General features: G+C 40.1%; 1 protein-coding gene across 12 annotated transcripts in view; it reads left to right on the top strand.

The window, feature by feature from the left end:
• The window catches only part of MYPT-75D (Myosin phosphatase targeting subunit 75D), a 531,155-nt gene that overhangs the window by 293,151 nt on the left and 221,678 nt on the right, over positions 1 to 16,326 (top strand). For 2 of the 12 annotated variants that reach the window (XM_067787387.1, XM_067787386.1), the window contains exon 1: positions 8,676 to 9,774. The exons of 3 other annotated variants lie outside the window; for them this stretch is intronic. The gene's annotated coding sequence lies outside the window, so the exon portion shown is untranslated. Of the gene's footprint in view, positions 1 to 8,675; positions 10,128 to 13,526; positions 13,757 to 14,004; positions 14,147 to 14,307; positions 14,654 to 16,326 lie in introns of those variants that run through there. 7 more of the 12 variants (XM_067787382.1, XM_067787388.1, XM_067787384.1 and 4 more) reach the window with 7 other exon arrangements.

Genomic DNA, 16,326 nt, shown 5'->3' with positions numbered 1-16,326 from the left:
CGCCAAATCCACGCGCGCTAAGCCCAGAAACCTTTCCTCCCGATGAGAACCACGGCTCCTGGATCAGCGCCACGTCAAACGAACCCTCCTCAAGGGTTAGGAGGAGTTCGCTCGACGCCATTTTACTGTGTTGGAGGTTTATCTGTAGGACTCGCAGCACCATTGGGCTGTTTGTTCCCCTCCAGCACCTTCGTCGTGACGTCGTCGTCCTCCCCTTGCCCTTTTGGTTTAGAGTGTTCGAAGCCACCTTCAGCCTCTTTTAACTGTTGTGCCGGGTGTTCCTTTGTGCGACTCACAGCACCATCTGGCTGTTGGTCCTCTTCTAACACCTTCGTGGTGACGTCGGCTACCTCCACCTGTCTTTTTTCCCTTAGGCTTTTGAGGTTCTTTTCGACTTCGCCCACTTCCAGCGTGTTAGGATTTTTATCCTCGGGACTTCTTTTCCTGAGTCGCATATACATTTTGCCTGTACCAAAGGACATTTTTCCAAGCCGCGTGTGCAATATATCCTCCCCCTGCTTGTTTATTTGGAAGATGTGGAACTGAACTTCCTCCGTAGGCCGATATACAGTAAGTACCTTCCAATCCTGTGTCGGTATGTTCGGATTCTGATTCTGCAGATGCCTCAGTGTATCCTCCGACTTCATCACGCATGGTATCCATGCGCTTTATCCACCACCTCAAACCACGCGTTCGTGCCTTGCCTTTGGAGGTTTGGAACCACTTCCTCCAGCCACCGCAAGCTCGCGATGTTGTCGCACGCTATCATCTTCACACCATTATACCATCCCCCCGAATCAAAGGTTGGAAGGGGCTTACTTGGTTGTTCCCGCATCATCTTAAGCATTAAGCTTATAAGTTCCCTTTCTACAGATCTCCACCTTTCAGTAGTCATCTGTCCGAAAGGACTCCTACGATCAACTAGCGCCACAGTCAGTGACTGCTTTGCCACATCACTCACCTTCTCGGGAAAAGCCGGAGTCATAGTTTTAACTCCCTTTGGCACTTCCGAGAAATCCGGAGTCTTAGCTTTAACTCCCTTTAGCACCCCCGAGAAAGCCGGAGTCTTAGCGTTATCTCCCTTTGGCTTATCTCCTACTTCCGTAGTTGGAACTTCCCACACCTTTCGAGGAAGTTGCTACCTCGCTATTGGGGCCCATCTGTCTTACAGCTTTGGGCCTACTTGTCTTGTATATGCGACTGCCCTGCCTCGCGGCTTTGGGACTGGGTCCTTTCTGCCTCTTGAAAGCAGGCTTGTCGCCTTCCGCCGAACGTTGCCTCTTCATTTGCCATTCGACGCTCCTTCCTCCTCGTACCGGTTGCAGAACCGAGGGTTTCTAGCAGCAAACCTTTTGAACTGCCTTCGTCCAACTTCTACTGCCTCATGGGCCCATTCCAAGCGCTCTATCTCCACTTCTGTTGGGTCGACCACTGCTCCAAGGCGTTGGACAATTCTTAGTGCTGCGCGGTACTGCGAGAGAGCTTTTTTACTTCCTCTGCTCCGTACCCTTCTCCACTCTTCTACTCCGTTTTCATTTGTGTGCTTTTTCCAACACGGAGTTCATTGAATCAGCACTACTCTCGCTGCCCGAGTCCGACGCAACGCTTAATGCGTATTCGTCGTCCTCGGCGTACGACTCAGTCATCCTCCTTATTACAATTTGGTAATGAGTCGTTCATCTTGGTTGTACGACCACCTGCCCGACAAGGCGGGCTCAGCGGTCCAGTATTATATACGGGGAAAGAACCGTCAGCCACAGCAGCGCCCCTTACTGTGGTAAGCCCATCAAAACTTCCCGAGGTGGGCCGGTATCGGGAATGAATTCTTAATAATAAGTAAAAATCGAATAAAAATATAAATCAATCCATTTATCGGTGGTCAGTGTAACAAAGAACAAAACTAAATCATTTTGGGCAGTAAAATTTATTTTCAATCCCTGGTTAAAAGTTTATGTTTCGGTATACTTGTTTGTTGTATTGAGCTTCCATTCTGTCGCAATTTTACCCAAAATCTACATACAAATCCCTGTCTAAAGGCAGTGACCGTATTTTGCGCATAATATTATCGCTTTACATGTACTTCATACAATATTCTATATATGTAGTTGTTGTTGTATTATACACCAGAAAATGTTTTATTGCTTATGTTGTACTTTTCGTATGTTATGTGATTTCCTTTTTACTTGCTATGACCCTATACAATAACTCCCAACTGAAGCGGCAAAGCCGGCAACCGTCGATTCAAATCATGCATTACGCACACACACACACACTCATACAAACCTTTGAACATATGCATTCGTCCCCTTGTATTAGCCATTCATAGAAGTTAACATTACCCATCGGCCAAAAACAACTGTTCCACACACTCTACTTTGCTCAACCACTTTGCACGTATGTATGTATTTGCTTACACCTCTTTGTAAATCCCCACTAGCACCAACTTGTACTCTTAAAAACGCACACACCTATTCATGCTTTGCTTGCACTTGTTTGCCAATTTTGCTTTTGCTAGCAATAATGTGACTTTGCAAAACTTTTTCGTTTTGCAATAAATTAACTTTACTCTCACACATTTATATCGCTCACTCAAATTTTCCGTTTATTCTCTCCAAATCTGCTCTCAAGTTCTGCCGGTTGCTGCTCAGCTGCTACCCGACAGCGTTTGGTTGGATTGTGGTGTTATCGAATTTGTGCGTGTGTGTATATGGTTGGGCCTATGTGCCTACTTACCCAGCGAACATTTTAAATCTGGAAGTTAAATTGAACATTTTTTAATAACCTGAAAGATTGCAGCTTATGCAGAATATATTTAATATTCGTACTAGGCTCACTGAGTTATCACTTATAGTGGAATACTCATTAATGAGACACCTGCAGGACTCAACGAACTAGCACTAGCGGAATTTTCTGGTTTAGTAACCAAATCTGAAAGAAAAGAATCCATCTAGCCATTATTAAAGCTGAAAATATTTCTCGTCGACTGAAAATATTAAAATCCTACCTGCGTATTGATATGTCTGAGCCCAGACCCGTCAGGTTGGGGTCGTCTATAAATTTGACTTGATCCATATAACGATATGTATGTCGACAGTTGTTAAATTATAGCCTTTGGCGATAAAACTCTATCGGATTCGAAGTAATGCGCGCTCAATATCTGCCAGCCATTTGTAGTGCATCCTCTAGTATACAACGCTGGACGTCGTGCAGACTGATGAGCATAAAACCACAAACACGTCGTGCCGTTCATTAAAAACGACAAGTCTTCCAAGTCAATATGACCTGACGGTATAGCTTTGCCAATGCTGAAACAAATATCTTCTGATGATGTGACATGATGGAGTAAACTACCTCATGCACGTTTTTAACTTGTCGTTGAAGTCCTTTGTCATTCCAAATTTGACTTTTTATACTCAGCGTGCTTTGCACCAGAGTATATTAACTTTGATTGGATAACAACGGTTGGTGGTATAAAGGAATCGAGATAGATATAGACTTCCATATATCAAAATCATCAGTGTCGAAAGAAAATTTGATTGAGCCATGCCCGTCCGTCCGTCTGTCCGTTAACACGATAACTTGAGTAAATATTGAGATATCGGATGATAAACACGCCCACTTTTATATATATAACAAAACAAAAAACCTGATTATTAAGTAAATAATACACCTAGAATGTTGAAAATTTTAAAACATTTTTTAAAATGGGCGTGGCACCGCCCACTTGTGATAAAATCAATTTTACAAATATTAATAATCATAAATCAAAAATCGTTAAACCTATCGGCAGAGAGGTCGCCTTTACTATAAGGAATGCTTTGAAGAAAAATTAACGAAATCGGTGAAGGACGCCCACTTTTATATAAAAGATTTTTAAAAGGGTCGTGCACCAATAAAGTAAACTATATCTTTGCAAAGAAGAGCTTTATGTCAATGGTATTTCATTTCCCAAGTGGATTTATAACAATAAATAGAAAAACTTCAAATTTAAAAAAATTGGCGTGGCACAATTTTCTATGTTTCGGGAGCCAAAACTCGAAGAAAAATTACCGGATCGTAATGAAATTGTGTACACATATTTTTCCTATAGCAGAAAATATTTCGAGTAAAAATGGACGGTATCGGTTAAAGACCACGGCAACTTAGATATAAAACAAGTTTAAAAGGGTCGTAGACTAGAATAATAAGCTATAACTTAGCAAAAAATAGTTTTGAATCAATGATATTTCACTTATCAAGTTTTATTGTAAGAGGAAATGGGGAGACATTTGTTTTTTAAACTGGTGGTGCCACGTGTTATGTAGAAAAGTAATTTATCTGAAATGAAATGTACAATTGAAGCTCACGCTGAGTATATAATGTTCGGTTACACCCGAACTTAGACACTTTTACTTGTTTTAAGTCAATTTAAATAAAATTTTTTTTTAATTTTTCAAGTACGAACCCTGTATATTGATTATGCAGTATTCGGGAGGGGATTCCGGAATATGCCTAACTGTTCAACAACAATTAGACAACGTTGCCTTAGATTTGTTTGAGTATATGATAATAGCTGTGTTTTTTACATCTATATATGTTTACGCTTAAACTTTATGTATATGGACTGCTAAGCGTTAAATTTTATCTACTCTTCTTAAATTGCTGCGCAGAAAATTAGTACTCCTAAATTTCAATACGTGTTATACTCAGATGCAACTGAAATATGTGTCTCTGTTTCACCCTCTACACTAATTCTATGAATTCATCGCAACTGATTCAGCTATATGTTATACCCTATGGCCATAAGAGGGTTGTGTCTCCGATTTTCGGTACCACCTGTGCTGCAGCTGTAGTTATTTAAGCACTGCCGCTAGATGGGTCTCCTAAGCATTATCTAAGCGAGGATAGGCGTTTTTATTCACGCGCAAACGTAAACGTATACGCGTGTATAAAAAAACACGTCTTATGTTTCACCTCAACACTAATTCTATGTATCACCTCTAAAAATGGTGTGTATCCACTATTCATCGCATCCGATTCAGATATAGGTTATACAGTATGGCCAACGTAGGTTTGTGTCTCCACTTTTCCGTGCAACATGTTCTATAGCTAGTTGCCGTCAGATGGATCTCCTAAGTATTATCTAAGTCAGGATAAGCGTTTTTTTACGCGCAAACGTAGACGTATATACACCGCTAATATGCTTGTCGTACAGGTCTTTTATTCAAAATTCAACTATAAAAGGGTATTGAAAGGGTGTGATTATATGACATTTCACTGCTTCTATGAGCCCCACAGAGAGTGGTGGAACATAATGGATCCGTTTGACAGGACCCGTACGAAATGAAAGGATGAAAACGCAATGGTCATCTCAGACAATAACAATATGCTTTAGCCCGATTTATGTGCATACATATTGTAACGAATATTAGCAACACTAAGGGTACTGTCATCTCTAAGCCGATGCTAAGCAGTGACGTGAATGCACATCAATAATTCAATCATTATGTCTACAAATATGTACGTTTTGATTAAGACGCTATCTGGCGAGCAATAGCAGTATTATTTATTGTGAAATACTTTAATAAAGGCCATTTTTCCATTATTCAATTCTGGAGTTATTTATTCAACAGTTTAGTGATTCGAACTTAGTAGAAGATTGCAAATAAGGGGAATTGAAAGTAAATTCGTTACAATATCTATTGACAATCAGTAAAACAGGCAATTTTATTGAAAAATAGTCTATAATGACTCATACATTGGTTAATGACCCATATCTTTATGGCAGCTTGACCCCTAGACGGAAAAAAAATACACGAAAAATCCTGTTGTTCTATCAATGCCCTATTATCATCCTCTACAGTGGATATTTCTCAAGGCGTGTTAGGAAAAAGTCTACCTCCAAAGTCTGCAGTGAGTGGTAGGTGCTCAATTTGTTAGTTTGTGGGATGCCACATCCATGTTAATGCTAAAAGTGCATAGAATGTGTATAAGCGGGGCTTGCCCCAAAGTGACCCCTGATACAACGGGTAACCTGCAGAGCTACAGGACATGTGGACTTGAAATTGAATTTAAATATGCTAAATTCTTTAGAAGTTCCGGTGTTGGTTTATAAGGACCGCCTTTGGGCAATCAATTGACAAACGTGTATGTTTTGTGAACATGTTCTGAGAAAACGTACGGACACTTAACAAGGCTATATTCCCTTGCTTTGTATACTTCGATCAATGTTTCTTCAACCAAAGCAATTTTCGGGAGCTCGAAAAACTTTCTAAAAACCTTCTCTTCGAGGATTATATTTCGTATTAAAATATATCTAACGCATGTAGCTCATTTTTTCTTTCTTATTTAAAATAAGTGTGAAAGTAATTTAGTCGTATCCGTTAATACGAAATCCATCAAAATTAGAACAATTCGTAACATTTTTTAATCTGGTAGCTTATTTTCGGTGAAATTGTCATTGTCCCCGCAAAAGTCAAGTGGCTAACGTCACATTAAATGGAACTTCCTCCATTTTTTCTATCATAGTTGTACAAGTTCTGCTTACTCCAAACTGGAAAAAGAAGCGGTAAAGATGGGTTTGATGGTGAATGAAGACAAAACGAAGTACCTGCTGTCATCGAGCAAAGAGTCAGCGCATACGCGCGTTGGCAACCACGCTACTGTTGGCAGCCATAATTTCGAAATAGTAAAATACTTCGTTTATTTGGGAACCAGCATCAACACCAGCAACAACATCAGCACTGAAATCCAGCGAAGAATCACTCTCTCACTAGGAAGGCAATTGAAAAGTAAAGTCCTTTCTCGGCGAACGAAAATCATACTCTACAAGTCACTTATCGTACCCGTCCTGCCATATGGGGCAGAAGCATGGACCATGACAACAGCAGATGAAGCGGCTTTGGGAGTGTTCGAGAGAAAAGTTCTTCGAAATATTTATGGACCTTACGCGTTGGCGATGGCGAGTACCGAAGAAGATTCAACGATGAGCTGAACGAGCTCTACGCAGACATGTTCTATAGCTAGTTGCCGTCAGATGGATCTCCTAAGTATTATCTAAGTCAGGATAAGCGTTTTTTTACGCGCAAACGTAGACGTATATACACGGCTAATATGCTTGTCGTACAGGTCTTTTATTCAAAATTCAACTATAAAAGGGTATTGAAAGGGTGTGATTATATGACATTTCACTGCTTCTATGAGCCCCACAGAGAGTGGTGGAACATAATGGATCCGTTTGACAGGACCCGTACGAAATGAAAGGATGAAAACGCAATGGTCATCTCAGACAATAACAATATGCTTTAGCCCGATTTATGTGCATACATATTGTAACGAATATTAGCAACACTAAGGGTACTGTCATCTCTAAGCCGATGCTAAGCAGTGACGTGAATGCACATCAATAATTCAATCATTATGTCTACAAATATGTACGTTTTGATTAAGACGCTATCTGGCGAGCAATAGCAGTATTATTTATTGTGAAATACTTTAATAAAGGCCATTTTTCCATTATTCAATTCTGGAGTTATTTATTCAACAGTTTAGTGATTCGAACTTAGTAGAAGATTGCAAATAAGGGGAATTGAAAGTAAATTCGTTACAATATCTATTGACAATCAGTAAAACAGGCAATTTTATTGAAAAATAGTCTATAATGACTCATACATTGGTTAATGACCCATATCTTTATGGCAGCTTGACCCCTAGACGGAAAAAAAATACACGAAAAATCCTGTTGTTCTATCAATGCCCTATTATCATCCTCTACAGTGGATATTTCTCAAGGCGTGTTGGGAAAAAGTCTACCTCCAAAGTCTGCAGTGAGTGGTAGGTGCTCAATTTGTTAGTTTGTGGGATGCCACATCCATGTTAATGCTAAAAGTGCATAGAATGTGTATAAGCGGGGCTTGCCCCAAAGTGACCCCTGATACAACGGGTAACCTGCAGAGCTACAGGACATGTGGACTTGAAATTGAATTTAAATATGCTAAACTCTTTAGAAGTTCCGGTGTTGGTTTATAAGGACCGCCTTTGGGCAATCAATTGACAAACGTGTATGTTTTGTGAACATGTTCTGAGAAAACGTACGGACACTTAACAAGGCTATATTCCCTTGCTTTGTATACTTCGATCAATGTTTCTTCAACCAAAGCAATTTTCGGGAGCTCGAAAAACTTTCTAAAAACCTTCTCTTCGAGGATTATATTTCGTATTAAAATATATCTAACGCATGTAGCTCATTTTTTCTTTCTTATTTAAAATAAGTGTGAAAGTAATTTAGTCGTATCCGTTAATACGAAATCCATCAAAATTAGAACAATTCGTAACATTTTTTAATCTGGTAGCTTATTTTCGGTGAAATTGTCATTGTCCCCGCAAAAGTCAAGTGGCTAACGTCACATTAAATGGAACTTCCTCCATTTTTTCTATCATAGTTGTACAAGTTCTGCTTACTCCAAACTGGAAAAAGAAGCGGTAAAGATGGGTTTGATGGTGAATGAAGACAAAACGAAGTACCTGCTGTCATCGAGCAAAGAGTCAGCGCATACGCGCGTTGGCAACCACGCTACTGTTGGCAGCCATAATTTCGAAATAGTAAAATACTTCGTTTATTTGGGAACCAGCATCAACACCAGCAACAACATCAGCACTGAAATCCAGCGAAGAATCACTCTCTCACTAGGAAGGCAATTGAAAAGTAAAGTCCTTTCTCGGCGAACGAAAATCATACTCTACAAGTCACTTATCGTACCCGTCCTGCCATATGGGGCAGAAGCATGGACCATGACAACAGCAGATGAAGCGGCTTTGGGAGTGTTCGAGAGAAAAGTTCTTCGAAATATTTATGGACCTTACGCGTTGGCGATGGCGAGTACCGAAGAAGATTCAACGATGAGCTGAACGAGCTCTACGCAGACATAAAAGATGACACTCCGGCTAAGAAAATGTTTCTATCGGAACCCGCCTATGGAAGCAGAGGTAGAGGGCGGCCCCCACTCCGTTGGAAGGACCAGGTGGAAAACGATTTAAACTCCCTTGGTGTGACCAATTGGCGCGGGTTGGCGGAGCGAAGGAACGACTGGCGCGCCTTGTTGGACGGCCATAACCGTTTAGACGGTTAAGCGCCAATTAAGTAAGTAAGTAAGTTGTACAAGGCGTTGTATGGAAAATAATCAAGAAGAAGCAATAAGCTTTGGGATAACAACACCTGAACTGACTTCGCCTTGATTGTACGTCGTTTTCATTTATATAACAAACTTGTTTCCTGGGTTACTCTTATTCTCGCTTGCCTTTTTGTTAGACCCATGATGTTTTTGTTGCTATTGTTGGCTAAAATGACGGTAGTCGACTGCATCAGCTGTTTGCTGCCTCTGTGCCATTCAAATATTTCACTTACATATTTTTGCTGTTTTTAGTCATGTGAATGTTATGAAGCTACTGCAGTCGTGTTTGAGAGCAGCGTGTGAACGTAGCGTGGACAAATTTGTGCGCAAGAAGAATTGCAATTATTTAACAAAAGAAATAAAATATTGCTGGCGGCGCGTAATATTACAAGCAAACGAAAAAAAAAAATTAAAAAATGTAAACCAATAAAAAAAAGCATAAAATAAAAAATATTGCTATTGAATGTTGTTTTTTTTGTTTTCGTTTTTTCTTAGTTAATAAAAGTAAAAAAAATATATTAAAATTTAAGTGCCGTTAAGTGACAAGCAGGCGACAAAAGCCAAAAATGAGCATTCATAACAAAATTTTTGCAAAAATTTAAAGAAATAACAAAAAAGGAAAAAAGTAAGATATTAATTAAGTGAATAATGAAAATTAAAATAAAAAAAAAACGAAAAAGAAACTGGTATTTTTAAAGGCAAAGCAAAACAAAAAAAATTTTAATTAAAAAAGTTCAAAATAAATGCAAAAAAGTTAAAACAAGATTTGGTTCGAGTTTTCTTAAAAAAAGCACCTCTTTTGGTATGCGTGTGTTGTGAAGTGGTGGATACTATAAATACCATACCCACCTTGCTTTTATGCCAATGATAGACGTCGCTCTAGACAGAAATGGCCACATTACGCTAGGTTTGGTTGCAGTGGTTGCCAGATTATCCAGAAAGCGAGTTCCCACTTAACGCCGGGAAGTTGCAGATGAGGTAAAACACCGTTTCCTCGTCTTCATCCTCTTTACCACTCCTGCAGCAATGACGCTATGGCGCTTCTAACCTTTCTGCATGCCTACCTATAAGGCAGTGTACAGTGTGTACTCCTACTAGCATGGACATTTTATACCTACTTACTCTGTAAGCGTGATGGGATCTCTTAGGGTCCCGTTTTGGCCAGGTTTCCTTTTATGTATACGCCCCGATGTTTGTAGCAATATTTAGACGGCTTCACGGTGGATGCGCTCTTTTAGCATAAGCTTGCATGTGGTAAGGGCATACCTAAGCTCTAAGTTCTTGGCGAGGAAGAATCTGCTTGGTCTTACCCTGCCTAGTGAGTTCGTTCGGAATGCAGTTTCCCTTGACATGATTCTGTTGGGACATCTTCTTGAAGAGATCGGCAGCAGTTTAGTGTTAGTTTAGAGTTGAACTAGTAGGCGCCAAGGGATTTGTAAGCTACCTGGCTGTCGCTGAAAATAAAAATTTCGTTTCCGTTATTGGGTGTTCTTATTCTAACTGCGCCTTCCGTTATGGCTCATACTTCTGCCTGGAAGACACTACTACATTGATCTGCCTTTTAGCTTAGAATCGTCGGTGTATATGGAAATGCTGCCGTCAACAGCAAGGCACCTATCCGACTCTGCTCATTCATTCCTACTGGTAATGTTGTTTTTCGCAACTTTTGTAGTCGGACAGCGATCCGTAATAGGAGGAAGAAATGTGTATTTCTTCAGACAGCCCTATGGTTTTATTGTTACAACTGGCTTCGCAAGGCGATCTTCTTAGAGCACCACGTATGCTATCATAGATTTGTAGACTTTACCTAACAAATTTAGTTTTGACGCCTTGCTCAAAGCTGGTCACCATACGACTACCCCATACAGTCAATAGCAAGTTGCCCTAAGTATTACCTTTCAGGCAGAAACAGTAGAGGGCAAAAATAAGGGGCAAAAATACAAGGGGAATATCATCCAGATGCGTGCTAGAGTGCAAATAGGCGGGATTCAAGGGATGGTTAGTGCAATTTATAGGTTCTTCACCCAAATTGTTAAGCTAAGCCGTCGCAAATCCTGTTTATATAGCAGGCGAGGCTCTGGCGACCCCAAGTACCTCGCGGACGAAGACGGTTGGAAGACATAAAAGGCTCAATGTGATCATTTCCAATATGGTCGGGCTAGTGCTATTTTCCGGAACTTAACATATAAATATCTGGCAAGGATATAAGAAAAAAAAGATGTGCAAAAAGGTTAAATGAAATAGTTAGCATGAGGAGAAACCTCCAGTGTTACCGGGTCCTAGGTAATGAGACGACGCAGCTCTCGAGCCATTGTAGTAGACGCGCCAATCAAGTTGAGTGAGATAAAAAAAAAAGACATGAATTCCTGCGCGGGTCTGCAAAGCGTTGAAGATTGGTCGCCAAATAAATTCTCCCAATACTGAGAGTCCAACCTAACCTTACATGGTCGTGCAGAATTGCCTTCCTCGTTTATAGCCGTTTCAAAGCTTCCTATTGCCATATCTTCAGCAGGAAGATATAGAGAGTTCATTATAATACGCCAGCCGAGCTCGACTGGAGTAGCCCAATATGATGGGAGTTAGCTCGCATTTAATAGATCTTTCCCAGATATTTACGCCTCACGATATCTCGTCGAGAGTAAAAGATCAAATCAGTTCGCTGACTTTGGGATACAGTCATTCGCAAAATACATTATATGAGACATTATACTAGATATTAAGCAGGCTGATTCCGAGATAGTTTGTTCCATTTACTGGATCGTTGATTTTTGGATAGGTCGAGTTCCAGTCTGGAGACGTGTGGCCCTCTTGTTGGATAGTCGTCTTTTGGGTAGGTCAGATTCCAAATCTAGAGGCATGTGCCCCTTTTGTCGTTGTTGTAGCCGCAAAAACACTCGCTGAAGTTTAAGAATAAGAATTCGGTACGCTCCGATACCAGCACCTTATGGAACGATTTTTTGACCCCTCGAACCTTTGGGTATGTGGATTATAGTCTCTCCTCTTTTGGCAGGCATGCCTGCCGCAGCAATATTCTAAGCTCCTTAACGCTGCAACGCACTTCTGACCATACTTTGCATTGAAGAAGGTCCTCGGTGAGAGAATCGACACGCAACATCTTTATGTCGACTTCAAAACAACTTCTGACAACATTTTGCCAAGAGCCGAATGTAAGCTGCAAGTTTAACTAAGCTGATCACTACAACGTCTTCCAAGCGAAAGCTGCTGCGACTAAGGATGCGGTGGATGAAATGCTTTTCAGTGCTACTACGGTTAAGGAACATCTACTCTTAGAGCCAAGCTGATATCCAAGACGTTGAGTTCAACTATAGTCCGATAGAAGCCTGGAATGCCTGACACCGATTGCGATTGCATGGAACTATTTTATAATTAAATTATCTGGGTGCCGGTCCATAGTAATATTCCACGAAACTGTCAAGCCGATCTGGTACAATTGATCCGGATGAAGATGGCTGTAGGGATTTCGAAATTTCGCAGGCCACCTATGGTCTGCTCCTGCATACCAGGGCCTCGAGTTAGATCAGCTAGAGTTGGGCGGACACCAGCTCTTGCAGGGCGGGAAGTGGATGCCAGGAATCCTGCGAAATGATTGGGTTCACTAAGGCTCATCTATAAATGGTCACTGGGGTTCTGACAGGGCACTGTCCAATGGGAATACATGGAGTACGTCCAATATACTGAAACAATATCTCGCTGCAGCGGTATGGAGGATGAAGCGCTTTATGCTTGATTGCCCAGGCGAAAGTACTTGCGTTACTACTCACTTGGATCTCAGGAGGATAAATCCAAGCTTGAGATCGGTCTCATTAGAAACTTCGATTCTCTAAGTAGCTGTACGTCACCGTTATTTTATGTGAACCTTCAAGCTGTCCAAGTGAGCTTCCCCTACCAAGGCAGCTACCACCTAACCTAAATCTTTCATCATCACGGGCGGTGTTGAGATAAGTTGCACCTGAGCAAAGCGCTCTCCTTTCTTGGAGCATTCGTATGAAAAGTTCTCCGAAGGTTTTTGGTTCCTACGGGAAATCAACGGTGCGTATTGAAGCAAGTTAAACTTAAAAGCTCTCTGAGAACATTAGTTGCGTTGGTTAGGTAATTTTAAGCGAATGGATGAAGTCCCTGTGACTCGTATCACAATCGACACCCATCTTTGGCTTCAGTGGATGGAGAGACCTCAGCTGATTTGCAAGAGACGGCTGCAGGGAAATTTGATATCCCTTGAATGAAGCTTTTAGCGTGTTTTCAAAATATATTTTTTTGTTTTCAGTCACCCTAGAAAAATAAAATTTGCTAGTGAAAACCTCTTTTAAACTCTATACAAAATATTCTTGAAAATATAATTGCAAACTTTTTTACAAGTTCAGAAAAAACTTCCGCACGTTGTCAACTTCATATTCATCAACAATGTGACACATTTCACGTGATTGTCATAAAAGCGCAAGTTTCGTCCAGGCAGGTGTGAAGCCTATTATGCTCACCACTTTGACCGCAAGCAATTTATTTCTATTGAAAAAATAAAAAAAAAGAAGCAAAGCAAAGCAAATACTACAAGGAGTCTATTCAATCAACGGTGGATCAGGCGGCAGACAGTAAAAAAAAAAACAACAAAAAAATTACAAGTGCTAAATATTTTTTGCGCGTATATGTAACGTAAAAATAATTAAAAACGGAAACCAACAATTTGTTGTTGCTATTGCGTGAAGTGTTTGTTTTTAGCCGAATGAGTTGCGTGTGTTTGGCGTTTTAATATTTGGTTTTCTTCATTTTCTTTTTATGTTTTTGGTCGTTTACCTATTTACACTCTTCGCTTTTTTTAACTATCAACACCAACTGACAGTTTTGTGCATGGTTCAACTATATACAGGTTGGCTCATCTGTAAAGCAACAAAATATGTCTGTTAAAATTGTCAAAATCTGTGTATTGGTGTTGGTGCGAATGGTATGGAATGGAAACATAAAACTTAGCAGTTTTTGTATGTGTAAGTAAAATGTTGCCAATGTGTTGGTTTCATTTTGAGTTTACCATCTCCTTTTGACAATCCTTTCGACCATGCAATGACATAAATAAAATCAGCTGATGAGATGAGCCAACCTGTACATAATTGAACCATGGTTTTGTGTGTATGGCTACTCGTTGCAGAGCTCTGTTCGATCTGACGGTGTTACTAGTCAGTCAATCACCTGCGTTTCCGTAATCAGTTCCTTTGTCGCGTAATACACTTCTTGGTTAAAAAAGAAAAGAACAAAAAAGTAATTTTATTTATTTTGCTGTTGTTAAACTGTTGCGTGTGCAAGTGAAGCCTTTGAAGTTATTTTGTAACTTGTTGGCTTAATCGGTCAAAGCTGTATATATTTCTTCGAAGTGTATTGAATAAGAGCCCTGAATGCAACCACAAAATAAGCAACTTGGTCTAAAACCGCGATAGTAAAAAGAGTTGAAACTCTTGCAATAACACGAATAAAAGCTGATAAAAAAATTTATACTGGTAAGTTAAGCAAGAATTTATATATAATAAAGAAGAAAACGAATTTCATTAATTAAAGTTTGCTTATTAAAATACTGAACTTGTTATAAACTTGTATACTTGTTAGACGATGTTCTGCCCGCAAATCGGTTTCACTTCATTTTAAATCAAATACTCAACTTGTCGTATTGCCTGTATTGATACAAAGGAAATAGTTCTTGCAGGCTGCTAGATCACCACAGTATCGTATACAGGTCGAAATTGTAGCCGCGAACTTGCGAGTTAGTATATATTGTAACGAAATTTGGGAAATTCCTGATTATTTTGCAGCTTCTGTTAACGTTCGAATCTCTGAACTGTCGAATAAATAACTCCAATATTCAGTATGACAAAACGCTCTGCCTACATATGTGTATGCAAAATATTCTCTTTGATTCAAGCTGCTGGTTATGTGTGTGAAATATTCTTCGTTTCCTTCTATGTACGTGTGTATATGGTTTACTGTCGTTTTGTTTATTTACTAACATCATAGTGATGTTAGAAATGCTAATATTTGGCACAGTCTATTGAAGGCCAGGTGGGCGTTAAGGCAATATTCTCACACAGCATTTCAGGAAACAAGCATTATAGAAAAATCTCTGGAACGTGCATATATGTATATGTATTGCGTTCCCAGTCATAAGGCGATAGAAGGTAACAAAAACTATCATTAGCAAAGGAGGGTGCGGAGCTTATCGAGTATACGGTATACGTTCCAATCTCTTTAAGAGCATTTTATGAGAGACAGAAGTTGCTAATGATCAATCAAACAGGAAAATAAAGAAAACTTGAAGCTCACTATGAGTGTACTAACTGGCCAGTGCCTTCTGGAGTCATATGCTTATAAATTGGGGAACTTCAGTAACAGCAGATGTATGAAGAAAAGGTTGAGAATATTCTGTGCTTCTGTACTGCGCTTGCAATTTCAAGGCTCTGGTTACTAGCGGCGGTAGAGCTATCAGGTCTGGCGGCAAACATTTAGGTCGGTCCTACAAAACCACCGCAAACACAGAGTTATGGAAAAGTGAGCTTTACATGGCGCAATTTACCTCTGAAGAGTTTTAGGCCCAACTTCTCTTCCAATTTTCGTAGTGCTCCTTACTGAGAAGGTCTTATTCGCAGAAATACACTCGAATTGCTTGCCAAATCGATGCCGAGGCTAGAAAACCTGTGTTCTAATTGAACACACTTGTTTCTAAATTTTTTATGTTGCCTTGCTCGGGTCTTGAACCTTCGTTGTGGTAGATAGGGAACGCTACCACGGCACAACGGCCGCTCCAGTTAGGAAATGGTTAAATACGGCTATCAATATTTGGTGAAAAGATTCTTATATGAGGAAGTGGAAGTGGGAATAGTACTTAGGTTAGGTTGAAAGTGGGAGGGTTAGATAGAGGGAATATAGAGACAAGAATAGCAAAAAAAGGAAGATACAGCGGCAAATAAGAAGAAAGGGGTGATAAGAGATGGGAAGAACCATTTCCAAATTAAGGCAAACCAATTTTCGTTCAGGACAGCATCTGCCAGATATGGTTAAGTCTAAAGTCTTAGCCATTCAACCCTGATCTAAAAGACAGTGTCCAGCCAGAATAGCCATCATGAGCACCAGCCAGTTTTTTTCAATAATTGGAATAACTTTGTTAGTCTAAGGCTTGTAA

This window comes from Eurosta solidaginis, chromosome 5, assembly GCF_040869045.1.
Source record: "Eurosta solidaginis isolate ZX-2024a chromosome 5, ASM4086904v1, whole genome shotgun sequence".
NCBI classification, from domain to species: Eukaryota; Metazoa; Arthropoda; class Insecta; order Diptera; family Tephritidae; genus Eurosta; species Eurosta solidaginis.
Note: the sequence above shows the minus strand (reverse complement) of the source record. Positions and strands in the feature narration are given on the sequence as shown.